General features: G+C 44.4%; 1 pseudogene; it reads left to right on the plus strand.

Annotated features, from left to right (window-relative positions):
- Positions 1-10504: 10504 nt before the first annotated feature.
- Positions 10505-13049, plus strand: LOC146810169 (protein O-GlcNAcase pseudogene; annotated as a pseudogene).
- The last annotated feature ends 2202 nt before the right edge of the window (positions 13050-15251 follow it).

Genomic DNA, 15251 nt, shown 5'->3' on the forward strand with positions numbered 1-15251 from the left:
TGGTTACCAATCCTACCCATCGGGCAGGTCACATTCTTGATGGGGTGTTCTCCAACGATGAGAGGCTGAAGACAGAGATTCCTATACCGTTGGTTTGGTCCGATCACCTAGCGCTCCACTTGAGGATTCAGACCTCTCCTGCATATACTAAACTGGGAGGTCCTGGTAGGAGGGAACCTAAGCGTAACTATAGGAATATCACTAATGATACGTTGGTTCCTTTCATTCCTAATGCATCCGCTGCCACAGTAAAGGATGTTAGCATGGCGGCGTGTGAGCTTACTGACTCGATAGCTATGGCGGTGGATCGGTTGGCTCCGGTTTCTCTCCTCTACTCTGCAGGAAAGACACCCTCAGCCCCGTGGTTTTCACAGTCTTTGAGAGTGCTAAGGCAGGGTTGTAGGAGGCAGGAAAGATTGTGGAGGGCAAGTGGTGACTACAAAGAGAGGGAAAAACACAAACTCCTCCTTAAGGGATACAAGGCTCAGGTGATTAAAGAAATACAGGAGTATTTTTCCAAGCTGACCTCTGCTCTCACCTCCCCCAGAGATCTTTTTAAAATTGCAGACTCTCTTTGCACCCTGCAAATGCCTGATGCCATTCCTATCTCCCAGGCTCTCTGTGACAATATAGCACAATTCTTTCATTCCAAAATAGCCGATATTTACTCGGCCCTTGCCTTGCAGAGAGCAGTGCTGAGCCCGCCCTCGTCGGTTGTTCCTGCCGGGGGAGAGGGTAGCAGAGTTCTGTCTGCGCCCCTGTTCCACTTCCCTCCGCTCTCTCTGCAACAGCTTGATGGGCTGTTGAGTAAGACCAGGTCAGGATCCCCTTTGGATCCTTGCCCTCTTAAAATCTTTAAGGAATGTCGGCAAACGCTTCTGCCTCTGCTTTTGACCATTATGAATAAAGCAATACAGGAGGGTATTTTTCCTGCTCTGTGGAAAAGTGCTGTTGTGAAGCCCCTTCTTAAGAAGCCCACTTTAGATCCGGAAATTCTCAAGAATTTTCGGCCTATCTCCTTGCTTCCCGCTCCGGCGAAGATGCTTGAAACGCATCTTAATGAACATCTTACGGCTTTCTTAGACAGCTCGGGCTGCCTTGATCAGTCCCAACATGGCTTCTGGAGACACCATAGCACGGAATCAGCCCTTACGGTAGTGCTCAACAACATCCGCACGGAGGTTGATTCAGGCCATACCACTCTTCTGATCCTGTTGGATTTGACAGCCGCCTTCGACACCCTATCTCCCTCGGTTTTGATATCTCGCCTTAGGGAGATTGGGGTGGAAGGACTGGCTTTGAACCTCTTGGCTTCCTTTTTAAATCAGAGGGTACAGAGGGTCAAATTGGGGGAATTCCTATCTACACCCCTACCTGTGCAATGTGGGGTTCCGCAGGGGTCGGCTTTAAGCCCTACCCTTTTTAACATCTATGTGACCCCACTTGCCAGGTTAATAAGATCATTTGGGCTGGAAGTGGTGTCATATGCAGATGACACCCAGATCATGGTATCCCTTTCCCCTGCTCTTAGGTTCAGGAACTGCATGGAGGCAGTTTCTCAGTGGATGATTCATAATTCACTAAAACTTAACGGGGAAAAAAACCGAGGTCCTCATCTTTGGCAGGAATAGGGACATCTGGTCTTCGGAGTGGTGGCCCCCCTCCTTGGGAGTTTGTCCCACACCCACGGTCCTGGCCCGTAATCTAGGGGTGATGATTGATCCTGCGCTCTCTATGTCTCAACAGGTTAATAGGACGGTTTCCACCTGCTGGGGCATTATCAGAACCCTTAAGAAGATCAGACACTATTTGGCGCCGCAGGCCCGCAAGCAGATCGTGGTTGCACTGGTCGCCTCACGGCTGTACTACTGCAACGCCCTCTACTCTGGCATCAATAAGAGCCTGGTGCGGCGTCTACAAATAGCCCAAAATGCGGCAGCCAAATTCGTGTTGGACGCTCCCAGGACTGCGTCAGCCACCGCTGCTAGAAAGAGTCTTCATTGGTTACCTATCCAAGATAGGATTGCTTTTAAGATCCTCTGCATGACCTTTGGGGCCCTGACTGCCAGCGGGGCAGAAGGAGTGAAGGATTTGCTGGCTCCCTATGTCCCGAGCAGGAACTTGCGTTCCCAGGGAAGGAATCTACTCTCAGTTCCCCGCTTTCAAAAAGATAAATGGGGAGGGAGAGCCTTTCTGTCACTAGCTCCTAAACTGTGGAACTCCTGCCCTATTGAAATCAAATTCCAGCAGAATCTCCCTATGTTCCGAAAGGCATTAAAGACGTGGCTCTTTGCCAAGGCTTATCCGCAGGAGTAGCTCTGGTCTGTTTGATCCTTTTGCTAGGCGCCTTGATGCCTTCGGGCTTAGTTGCGTGATATAAATTCTTATTCATTCATTCATTCATTCATATTTCCCCCCCCTTTCCCTCGAGCATGCCGGCCGCCGCTGACAGTGGTTGTAATTTACAACCACTGTCACGCGCCACGAGAACACACAGTAAAATGACATGTTCCTAAGCGAGGTTACAAATATAGGTGCCCTTCCCTTTATCTGACACATGGCCTCTCCTGATATATTTTCTGAAGCACTCCGCTCTCCTACTGAAGCTGTCTCCTGCATAGGTATCCTACAGCTGTCTCTGGAGAGAGACAGCGCTGGGGCAAGGACGTCAAGAGCCCTTGTGCCAGCAGGAATGGAACCTCCTGATCCCAAGACAATCATAGCGAGGTGGCAGTGATCATGCCTCACCGTTGGGCCCTGGTGCCACTGCACCTGCTGCACTAATGACTACTCCCCTGATAAAATACTTCATACGGACGCAGTGGTATAGCGCTCCACATATAGTAAGGAAGCAGCACGCCTGCCTGCTCAGAGTAACTTTCAGTGGCTTGTTAACTTTCAGCTGTTTCAGTTGGCTAAAAGTGGCAGAGTTAGCACTGGCAAAAATAAAATGACTGCGTGATGCCGGGATTAGATGCAAACACATGAACGCGAAGTCTCATACCAGTGTGCACACACACCCTCTTACACGCCAGCTTTCAACGTATCTACAGTACACACAGTCACAGTCCGTATACACCGCCACGTGCCATAAATAAACTCACACCATGCTCTGCACACATTCCTCAGTCGCTGGCCCTGGCAGTCCTTACATCCCTGCGTGCTCAGTCACTGCCCCTCGGAGAACGTTCTACAGTGTTGCGTGCTCATTCGCTGCCCCTTTCCCATCTCTATGTATTCCTTCTGTGTTTCTGCTTCATCCCATACCGCTGGCTGAGCAAACTGCAAGTCAATTACGTAGTTATTTATAGTAAAGCAGGAGCAGTGGCACCGGAGGGCACTGGTGTGAAGTGACGACAGGACACACCAACAGGCAGATAGCAGGTGACCTAGCAAACCTGTGTGTAAACATTCATTGACTCCCATCTAGGGACTGCAAATAAACTATAATTTTTGTAAATATTATTGGAAATGAAGTCTCAAAAAGAGCCAGCATGTTACTACATTTATTAGGAATTTCATTCACCTTCAAATTACATTTAACGTGCTGTTGGATGCTTTGGTAGTCTTTCCACTACCCCGGTTGTTGGATGGTTTGGTAGTCGTTCCACTACCCCGGTTTTCATGCTGGTACACGATGATTTTGCACTCTGTGTTTTATTGTTTGACACACAGCTGTGTTTTTAGTGATTCTGCCTTTTGGTTTTATAAATAGTGATTAGTTTACTTGGAGGAAGGGCAGACCTAGTGGTTGCCTCTCTCCATGCTGATTTACTGTCCATTCAATCTATGGTGCTCGATTAAGGGCTTTCAGACTAACCTTGCGTAATTTGCTCTAACCTACATTTTACTCAAATAGAGTACTTCCCTCAGCTATGGATGAACGATCTGAATAGGAAGGTAAACTTTGAAAGAAAGTTACGTGAGTGGTTTCTGTGTAGCAAAGCCAACTAACAAAAATACATTTAGTGCAATAACAAACTCAACGATCGGAAAGACACTATAGCACGCCAATCCTGGCTACTCATTAAAAGCCCAAATAAACCTAGGGCTCCAGATCTTTCTACCTCGTTTCTTGTCCCGCCACCCCTTGCAGTTGTATAAAGCTCTTTCCTGATTGCACATATGGAGCATCCGGGCAAACCAAGCAGAATAGGAAGGATGGTCCGGGTCTTTCCACTTTGTAGCAATGGGCATGCACACCGAGACTTTAGCCTGGTTCCCTGGATCCAAAGTTGGCAGCTCTGGACATAAACCACATCCTCTCCCTGTGGCAGCTCCTTCATTGGGGTGTGGGTTTGTAAAACAAAATTTCTCGGGGTTTGAAACCCCCAAACTCCCCATAGGTGGTTCAGGCTCGCACACTACGCACGCTCGCCGCAGTGAAGTACAACAATTGTTTTACACGCACCACTTTTAAATGTCACCAGCCGCCACTGTATGTGAAAGATTAGCAACCTCCAACAAACTAGAGTTTGAGAAGCCCATGTTCTCATTCAGACACAATAAAAGTTTCAGGAACACTCTAGTTCAGACTGACAGTCGGAAAACAAAACAGAATACATAATTGACTTTATGGAACCAACCACAGGTGAAGTGCCATTATCCATGCGGTTTGTGTGTTGTCTGTCAGTTTACTACCCTTACCACCCATGTTGACCTGGGTTTGCATACCCTTGGGAACAGAGAGATCACCCAAACTGTAATACTGAAAACATTGTATATATGATCACATGCCCCTGCAAATACAAATACATTGGAATGACTACCAGGAAGGTCAAAATATGGATTAGTGAGCATAGGAGCACAATCAAAAGAGATCATAGCTACCAGACTCACTTCCCACTACCTCAAAAAGGGATACACAGACAATGATCTGGAGTGCACTGTAAATGAGATGATTAAAGGTGGCACAGGTATATCAAAGAGGCTGCTGGAGAAAGAACAGCTGTGGGCTTAATAGACTACAGACCCACATACAGGAACTAAATGTCTCTATTCCATGGAATCAACTGAACTAAAAATGAGGTATATACTTCGGTTCTACCGTCTCTTAGCTCATCCTCTGGATCCGAAGGCCATGGCCCAAGCATGGGTTTCACTAATATTCGAGACCAGGAAAATTAATTTGAGTTAACACTATGGACTACTTGAACTCAGGGCTCACATATGGAAACAACGTTGAGCTATGGGCTCACTATGTATGTACATATGTTCCCCTCAAATATATTCACAGGCACACAAATAACTATAACAATTGATACATCACATGAAATGTGCTTAGGTATGTCACATGACCACTCACTAATGTATTTCATGAGTTGAGTGATCGTGTAGCGTTTTCAGATATGTGTGATGACACCAATAACAAGCATAAGGCTAGGCAGTATCATTGCCCACTCGAAAAATATAGGGCGTTTCCTAAAAGGACTTAGGTACCTCTGAATAACATGGGGTCATACTCCATTAAACGATCGCCAGGAAGCAACCAGCCCTGGGACCTCCTATCCCATGGCCCTCTCTACATCAGGATCATAATGTCACACTAATATCAATCACTAAATTAGTTATCTGACCCCTGGGAAAATCCATCCCATCGCTCTTTCTACCGTAATTTTTAATAGTGAATACACTACATGGTGATGCCATGGGCCACACATCCCCATAAATGTTCTTAAAAGCTATGGTCCTTTATTCAGATATATGGGATGACAATGGTAACAAGCGTAAAGGGCTTATATCATTGGCCACTCAGAAGTATTGAACTTCCTTAAGAACTTTGAAGATTCTTGGAACCATGGGTCTTACCCTGTTAAAAAAGGTTGACCGATCCTGGAAATGTGAAAACACACATTTAAAAGCACGCTGCAACCGATAGCCATAATAGCCTTGCATTACGGTAATTCCCAGCGTTGTTCGGTGACCATGGCAATAGAAGTAAATGAACTTCAATTCCCATGAAGCAGCTCTATTTCGTAGACCCAATTTGGGACCTGCGGAATGATGTAATCGGAAAGCGCTAAGGGCGGGGCTCCACCCCTCGGCAATTCGGAAATGTTCAGGCAAGAACTGGTTATAAGACGCAGTCCTGGCTTTCAGACTCGCAAATGCCGGGAGACGCAGACCTAAGTAGGTGAGGCCATGGGGCAGGACCTTTGATAAAGTAACTGAGAGGCGAAGGTGAGTAAGAATGCATTGTGTGCATCCGAGAGAGGCATGTGTAAGTTGTCCGGCCGCAGTACATTAATGCAAGCAGTGTCTCTTCTGTTTTTTCTCCCCTCATTTATTTCCTTTTTGGCTCGTACAGATACATAGTTTGACTACAAGACTACCCGCTTGAGACATTCTAGAACCTCTGCAAAAGGGTAAGATATTTAAATGTAGTTAATCCAATCACGTGATAAATCACGGACAATACCTAACCTGGAAATATGAATATGAGTGTAAAGGTGCGGAATGAATGTGATGTGAGGATTAAAAACTACACCTTTTTACCTGGCTCCACAATATGGGTAGTGAGATGTTAATGGCACCACCACTTGATAGTTGTAATTTCCTGGGACAGCATCCCAGAAAGCTTGTGTTTGATCACAACCACACAAAGCATGATGGATGGAAGCACACTATAGCACCCATCCTAAATGAATTTTTGGGTGATATAGGCACAGCGCGAGTTGGACATATGTGATTATACAATCATTGTTTCTTTTACAGGCGGACATGAAACCATACGGTACCGGATGAGAGATAAGTATTCTACTTACTGGTCCTTATGAGTGCAGCTTTCTGGATGATGCCCTGTGAGTTTAGAATAGTGCCCGACCGTCTCTATACTAGGTGGGATACCATTGTGGACCAATATTTGAATTGGGAGGACATATCCCCTCTAGGAACATCTCTCTACCCTTCTGGCTCAGGTGAAGGAATCTTCTCCTGTAGCCATAGTACAATAGTGTGTTAATAATTCCATGCTTCAAACAACTAACCAGAAAGCAAGCAAGCCAGAAAGTGGAGCTCTGTCGCAAACAACCTCCAAAAATGGAAGACCGCTTTATCATGTCTGTACTTTTATGCCACTATTCATATTTTGATTAACATGTTGTTATATTCCTGAGTTAGGCCCATGTAGCGAAGCAGTTTATTTCTTACATTGCCCTAGAAATTAAAATTTAAGCTGTGAACCTTTGCACACATTTGCATGCATGACAATGTTGGATAAGTTTCTCTGAAACTACTTTGTTTACACATCCAGCTTCACACAATATTATCATGATGCCTTGAACATCATGTACTAGGCCTCTCTACACACTCGGTACAAAAGTCGTCCTATCTTCATCCACATGCAACAGCACTATCTACATATCCATAACATCGCTAATCTAATGCGGACATCGCAAAGGCTGCTCTTTATTATAAATAATAGGCACAGCAATAGATTGGTAGAGGAGGCCCTTCTGCTGACATTGAAGGCCCGTAAAGTATGAGAATCCACTCGCATTGGTCTGATATTCTTTTAGGGGTGTTCAACTCGAGACCAAAACAGAGTCCTTCACTCTATCTGATCAGGTAATGGTGGGATCGTCCCTTGGGGGGTTCTTGGCTCTACACCCATACACACTGTATATACACTCACAGTAGGGTCTGCATCATAGAAGTATGTTAGATTACCGTATTTTGCATATATGCGTGCCTATAATCATTGCTTCAGCACCATGGTAGAAATGTATCTACTGTACACTCTTTCGGTGCTTGTAATCACGTTTATCTGCTTCTGTCTACTAGTCATTGCAGCACATGTATTTTATACAAGAATAACCTTGGTTCAATGAATATACTGAAAAATGTCTCACTGTGTATTCTGTATACTTCTCTGAGAACAAGTGAGCATGAGTGCCTCAGCGAAAGGTTCTGTACTGTTTCCACGATTCCTGAGGTTTGTCATATTCAGTGGTTGCCAGAGTCCATTCGCTCCCTGGTAAGGTTAGGGGGGCTTATGTGGCACTGTGAGCTAGCTGGGCTACAGACCAACATATCCTGTGTGCAGTTTTAAACTGCCATTTTAACCTGGTAAGTTAGCCTACTTGCCAGGCCAAAACCTTCAATTTTATTCCATATAAGTCATGCCTACTGTAGGCCCTAGGCAACCCTATGGGCAGGGTGCAGTGTATCTAAATTTAGGAAATGTACTTTTGTGCTTTTCATCTCCTGGTAGTGAAAAACGATTAAGTTCATTTTTTACTAATGCAAGGCCTATCTCTCCCATGGATTAACATTGAGATTGCCTTAAAACATCGTGTATGTGTAATTTCCAATGGAAAAATTATAGGGATGTGGAGTTTGGTGTCTCTGGACTCAATGTAAAATCACAACTTATGGTAAAGTCAGATTTTAAATTGTGAGTCTGAAAATGCCAAGCTGGCCTTTTTTTACTTTAACCATTCTGTGCCCCTATCTGTCTCTGAGTAAATGTCTGGGTTGGGTGACAGCTGGGCTTTATGCAGTCCCTCTAGACAGTTACACACTAAGGGAGCTGGGGTGTGACATTTGCATCCTGATGACCCATCACCAGGCTAATGGGCTTCCCGAGGTAGATTGGGAGGGAGGAGCCAACACTTGCACCTGAATAGGGCTGTGCCTGTAGCCAAACAAGGAACCCCCCTGTAGTGAGTCTGGAGCCAGGACAGGAAAGGCAGTGACCTTGTGATCTTCTTTGAAGACTCCCTAACTTCAAAGGCACAACTGGGTATACGTACCTGACCCCTGACATTACCAAATCAGAACTTTGCTAGACATTCAGACTAAAGAAAGAGCTGCTGTGCTGCAGGAGGGACTTCTAGTTTGCTAACTGCTTTACTGTGTTGGCCTGCTGCCTGCTGATTGCTGTGCTGTAGGAAGGACTGCCATTTTGCTACCTGCTTTGCTGTGTTGGCCTGCTGCTTTTTGCCTGGGAATGAGAAGGACTGGTCCTGCACTCGACATGCTTTATATCCACATTTCTCCAAAGGCTTGCTGGCTTGCTCCATAATTCTTGAAGTCTCAGGGCCATTAGAGCTGCTGATTCTGCCATCTGTGAGTCATCCCTTGCCTGATGTGCCCCTCGAGTCATGGGCCTCAAAAGTGGGTTCTGCAGCTGTTTTGCCCCAAACACTATGCATCACCATCTCTGATCCGATTGGAACTGACCTATTGCGCTTTGATGCCAATTCAGAGTCGATCCAATGACATCCCTGAATGGCTCAACAACACGTGGGACCCGATTGCAAGGTTTGACGACGATGCAGTGCCAATGTGAGGTCCTGACTGCGAGGCTCGACTTCGATGCAGCAATCCCACTGAGTGAATCAGAACCAACGCATTGAGTCTTCGACGTTGCGTCTTGCTCCATCCAAGGTACTTAATCAGCAGGCTCTTTGGATTCAGTAGCCGGCCTGTCCTCCATTGCGGTCAGCCTGCACTTTGCCTTTCCCACAGTTTAGCGCACCCTCAAGTCATCTTTTAGCGCTATTGACTTCTAAGTACTGTTTTTGGGCTTAATCTTTATAAATTCATAACTCACGTTCTGCTTATTGGAGTTTTGTCGTTTGGTCTTGTTTTACTCAGGTGAATATTCTCTAAGGGCCCGATTTACAGAACTAACTTAAGACAAAATCTTAAACTTACTACTTCTGGTATTCACAGAAGGCATTTAGTAGTAGTAAAGTTAGGATTTTGTCTTAAATCTGTCTTAAGTCTGTCCTAAGTTTGTCTCAAGTTTGTCTTAAGACTGTCTTAAGTCTGTCTTAAGTCAAACTTAAGACAAAATCCTAACTTTACTACTACTAAATGCCTTCTGTGAATACCAAAAGTAGTAGGACAGACTTAAGACAGACTTAAGACAGACTTAAGACAAAATCCTAACTTTACTACTACTAAATGCCTTCTGTGAATACCAAAAGTAGTAAGTTTAGGATTTTGTCCTAAGTTAGTTCTGTGAATCGGGCCCTAGGTTCCTAAACTGGTGTGGAGTCTTTTTGTGGTGTTTCCACTTTGTTACTGTAGTTGAAGTGTTGCACAAATACTTTACACATTGCAGTTAAGTTAAGCCTGATAGCTCTGTGCTAATCTACCAGCGAGTGAGCACAGGTTAATTTAGGTTGTGAATCCAACTTACCCTGACTAGGACTATGGCACCTACTTGGACAGGGTGCATACTTCTGCCAACTAGAGACACAATTTTTAACAGACACCATCTGTCTGGGAGAGGAGGCGCCTCAGTAAATAAGACTGGGATAAGGAGCATTATGCCTCAGGGTAAAGAAGATCAGTGGTTAGCAATATGTTAAAAACTGGGTGTGATCAACATGTAAAGACAACAGACTAAATAACTAGTATATCTCCACCACCCTTACACACAAATGGATTTTTAATACCTAACTTTGCGTTGCGCTCCCATAGATGAAAGCAGCAAATGTGCACTCCTCAGCATTGACAAATACACTGTGTTCTTTGTCCACGATTCTATGAAATGCCTCAGATTATGGAACAGAAGAAGGAGCTTTTCAGAAGGCTTCAGAAATGGAGACTGAATACTTACCTGTATGCTCCAGAGAATGATTACAAGCACAGGATGTTGTGGAGAGAAATATACTCCGTGGATGTAGCTGAACAACTTTTAACGTTAATCTCAGCAGCTCATAAATTTGGCATTGAGTTTACATATGCTATCTCACCTGGAAATGACATCACTTTCTCAAATCCAAAAGAAGTGTCTATATTAAAGCGCAAACTATACCAGGTTACCTATTTTGGTTGGCATTCTTTTGCATTGCTGTTTGATGATATTGATCACAAATTGTATCCAGACGACAAAGAGGTGTTCAGCTCCCTTGCCCATGTCCAGCTCTCGATCACAAATGACATTTTTCAGTACTTGGGAGAACCACAACCATTTTTTTCTCTCCAAAAGAATACTGTGGAACTTTCAACTTTCTATTTTCCAAATACTGCTTAGTCTCCCTATCTACGGTTTGTAGGTTAAGAGCTGCTACCTGGTATTCAGGTGTTGTGGAAGGTCCCAAGGTTGTATATAAAGACATCCCAGTGAAATCAATTGAAGAAGTTTCCAAAATTCCTAAGATGGCTCCAGTTATCTGGGATAATATACATGCTAACCACTATGATCAGAAGAGACTTTTTATTGGACCATACAAGAGACGTTCAACAGAACTCTTTCCTAGGCTAAAGGAAGCTCTGACAAATCCCAGCTATGAATTTTAAGCAAACTATGTTGCTATTTAAACTTTGGAAACCTGGTACAAATCTAACATGAATGGAGTGTGAAAAGATATGGTAATGGCTGACACATAAGACTTCACTGTATCGAATAGGAAAATGAAGGAAGTGATGAAGATATTGAAACAGATAATTTGTATAGCCCTCAGATGGCCTTGAGATTGTCACAAACAGACTGGCTTCAAGAGTTTGGGGTATCCTGCCAATACAGCAGTAGGCAAGTAGCTCACAGTGGAGCTAAGACTCGTGTTTACTGTGGCGCAGCCAAAGTCACTCCATTAACATTAAATTCAGCAACCACTGTGACAACAGTATATCAGCAGCCAATGATGAGCCAAAAAGCTACAAGGTCTGTCAATCCTCTGTTGCCTTCTAAGGAAGAAGAGGAAAAGCTGTTAGAGGAAGAACCAATGGACATGGTAGTAGAAAAACAGGAAGATGTGGACAAGACTATTAATCGTACATTAAGTGACACTCTGGAATTCAAAATGTCTGAAGAGCTGAAACCAATGCACACTGATAAAGGGAGCATATCTGAGTCAAAGTCCTCTGAAACATCAATACAAGATGACTCTTGGAGTGACATTGCATCCATGCAGACTGATGGACAAAAAAAGAAACATCTCTGCCTGGTCTAAACGAGAAGCCTCTCTACAAAGCCAAGATAGTGACTCTGGAGCATCTTCAGTTGCTTGCTGATTTGTATCATTTTCCTTAGGAATATGGGTCTAAAGGGGCACAGATGTTGAAAGAATTCCAGTAGCTTCGAGCAAACAGTAGTGTTGTCAGTGTTAAATGTTCAGAAAAAGATTCTGACAAAATTGAGGAATGGAGATCCATGGCAAATAATTTGAAGCCATGTGTGGAGTGGTGATGACCAGGTTTACTCAACTTTCAAATTGTCCAAACATGACAATACTTTATGATCTTTATTCTAATGTCTGGGATATCAAGAGTAATATTTCCGTGCCTTGAGACCCGCCCGGGTGCCTTGTCACCCTCACGTGTGAGTAGCGCGCTTTACAAGCCTGTGATTGATTGATTGATTGATTGATTGATTGATTGAAGTAATTTGTTCAGTGGTTAGGGTGTCCTAGTCAATCTTCAGCACAGTTCTTAAGTGGAGAACAATAACCCAGATTATTTAGACGTGGTCTAGCAGGAGAGTTTGCTGCCAATTGAGGGAGCACATGAAGTATCTTTTCAGCCACCTCACTTGACACCACCATGCGAATTTTACACAATAAAGCCCTACTATCCTATGATGATGCAATGGCAGACTAGTATACAATCGTTATTAAAAAAATAGTTATTGTAATTACTTCAGCTGAAGTGGCATGCCATCTAGGTGTTCTCTAGTTGCAATTTTTCAACATGTGTAAAATGTTGGAATCAATGTATAAGCGGATAAGTCAGATCTCAGAATGGATAACTGAAGCAGACTGGAGCGCACAGCGGCTAGGAACATGTAATAGAAGAATGATATTATGGTGCACAATATCTTTTCATTATCAAAACAATATTTGTTTTCAACACAGGGATATACATTATCTTGAACTCTAGAAAAAAGCATGCATTTAGTTAACAAATTAAAACCCACAAAGGTATATAGCAAACAAGAGCTTTACAGTTCACAAAATGAGGATTCATTGTGTGCAGAACAAGACTGGTGAATAACAAGAGAATCTATGAATGTCCTCTCTAACATTGCCCTTCTAGTGGATGAAATTGAGACTGTAGACTCTACACCGTATTTACAGTTTCCTCAAGACATTTGAGGATTTCTTTTTTCCTCCATATTCTAATTTAGGTTCTGAGACTGTTAGGTGAATTGTGACAGCCCACATGTACTGGCCCTTCTCGAACCTGTCTGTCCCCTTGGATAAAGCCATCCTCAAGTATTAGCATTCCTGGAATATCTGATCCCCCTGCAACAGCACTCAATACGAACTTGAGCCGCTCAATTGGTACACAGGCTGAGGCGATACTGGACCTTGAGAACCTTGGGGACGCTATTTCCAATATTGCCTCTGCCATGGTGATTAAACAGATTAGTGAACTCTTTGGTGTGAAATTTGCCTTATTACAGAATCGTGAAGACAATCTGGCCTTACTCAAAGGGGGGCCAGGACAATCGGCAGTGAATGTACAAATTGTAATAGATGAAGTTGGAGGGAGAGGGTCTATTGGTACACCGAGCATCCCAAATAATGACATCCAACCCCCTATTGTGAGAACCCCCGCCCCTGCAAGTAGCGTGTGCACTACATGTGGACTGTGGGAGAGTAGGATCTGCTTCACATGGATACCCCCACTTTTTGCTGGTGTTTCACTGTTTTTCGACCTGGCTGTGGCCCTGCTAATCAGGACCACAGCCTAGCTGCTTCCTCTCTAAAATGGTTTGCATGTACATTATCTACATATCTAATTGGATTCTGGAGTGCCTTATAAGCCCCTAATATATGGTATACTATGTACCTAGGGCATAGGTACCTCCGAGGCCTACCAGGGTCTGAAACGTGTATTATGCCACCCCTGGGAAGCACTCCAAAATGGGACCACAGATCTGCTACTGCAGCCTGGGTAAGGGTGTGCTTGCACCCCTTACAGTGGTATAGGCTACCTATATCACTACCATTGCACACACATATAAAACCTATGTCAGTCCTATGGAAGGCCTTAACAATCCTGAAGGCAGAGTGCTTGGTTTTTATGTGAGAGAGTGCCCCTGCATGAGCAGAGCCCCTCTGCAGAGTTCGGAGTATCTCCTCTGATGTTGTTTGTGGTGCAGCCTGACCATATACTCTTAAGTGCATTATAACCTTGCGGTAAATGCTAACTTTGGGATCGCTGCACGGAAACATGTTGTGTTTGGTGTCAAACGCTTTGGAATACTACCCCCCCCCCCCCCCGCCAGTTCTGGTGGCGGGGGTAGCATTCCACCCTTCTAGAGGGAGAGACATGTTCACACTAGTCTAACCCGGTAGGACTTTCCTGAGCCCTGGCATCACAAAATGGATGCCTCTGCCACAGACACGGGTCTGGCCTCCTGCTGCTGACCGAAACTCTGGCAGGGGAGTCCTGGAAAATAGGTTTACTGTTGAAGAGAGGTGTAACCACCTTCCCAGACAGGCAGGTGTGTATTGGGGCTGGGCGGGAGCACTCTCTGGTGCTTTGAAGTCCTGCACTGGGGGCACACTTGGCGAAACTGGACAAAGGAAATGGGTGTAAAGTAACCACCCCTCTTTCCAAACCCTCCCATAGGTGGGTCCCTAGAGTATGTCCAACCCCCAAACTTAGTATAAGCGCGCCGAACTGCTTTGGTCACTAGTGCAAGTGAGGCAGCCTCCTGTACCACTTTGGAGTGAGCACTGGTGCATGGGAGCCAGGGGGTTTCTCCGCTCTGGGACTCTTAACACTATCCCGCCCCTTCTTTCTCCTCTTTTTTTTGCTTTTTATAATCTCTTCTGTCGCTTTTTATCTCTCTTCCTCATGGTTCTCTCGCTCTTTCGTTCACTCCCCATTCACTTCTCCCCCCTCTCTCTTGTCTCCTTCTTGCGGCCTCTCTTTTTTTTTTCTTGTTGTCCTTTGTTCTATGCATTTGGTTCTTTCCCTCCTCTCGTTTTCTCTCTACCCCCTCTATTTTTCTTCTATTTCTCCTTCCTCTCCTACACCCGCCTGTTATTTTCATTATTGTTTTGAGCTCCGTGAAGTCGCACCTATGAACGAGCAATTTTAAACTCTCCTTATCTCCAGTGAAAACCAAGCGCGCGAGACGTTATGCTTACTAGCCCCTCTCATTCAGTCGTGCCATCATTTTTCACTACAAACACCCGTAATAAGTCCCCCATATAAAACAAGCATTTACAATGCAATAGGTCTCGCTTTTGTGAGAGTTTAAGCTATTAGCATTGTAAATGACAATGCCTTATATTTATGTTTTTAAAAACCAAAACATAAATAAAAGGCATTGTCATTTA

Source organism: Triturus cristatus, chromosome 7 (assembly GCF_964204655.1).
Source record: "Triturus cristatus chromosome 7, aTriCri1.1, whole genome shotgun sequence".
Lineage (NCBI taxonomy): Eukaryota > Metazoa > Chordata > Amphibia > Caudata > Salamandridae > Triturus > Triturus cristatus.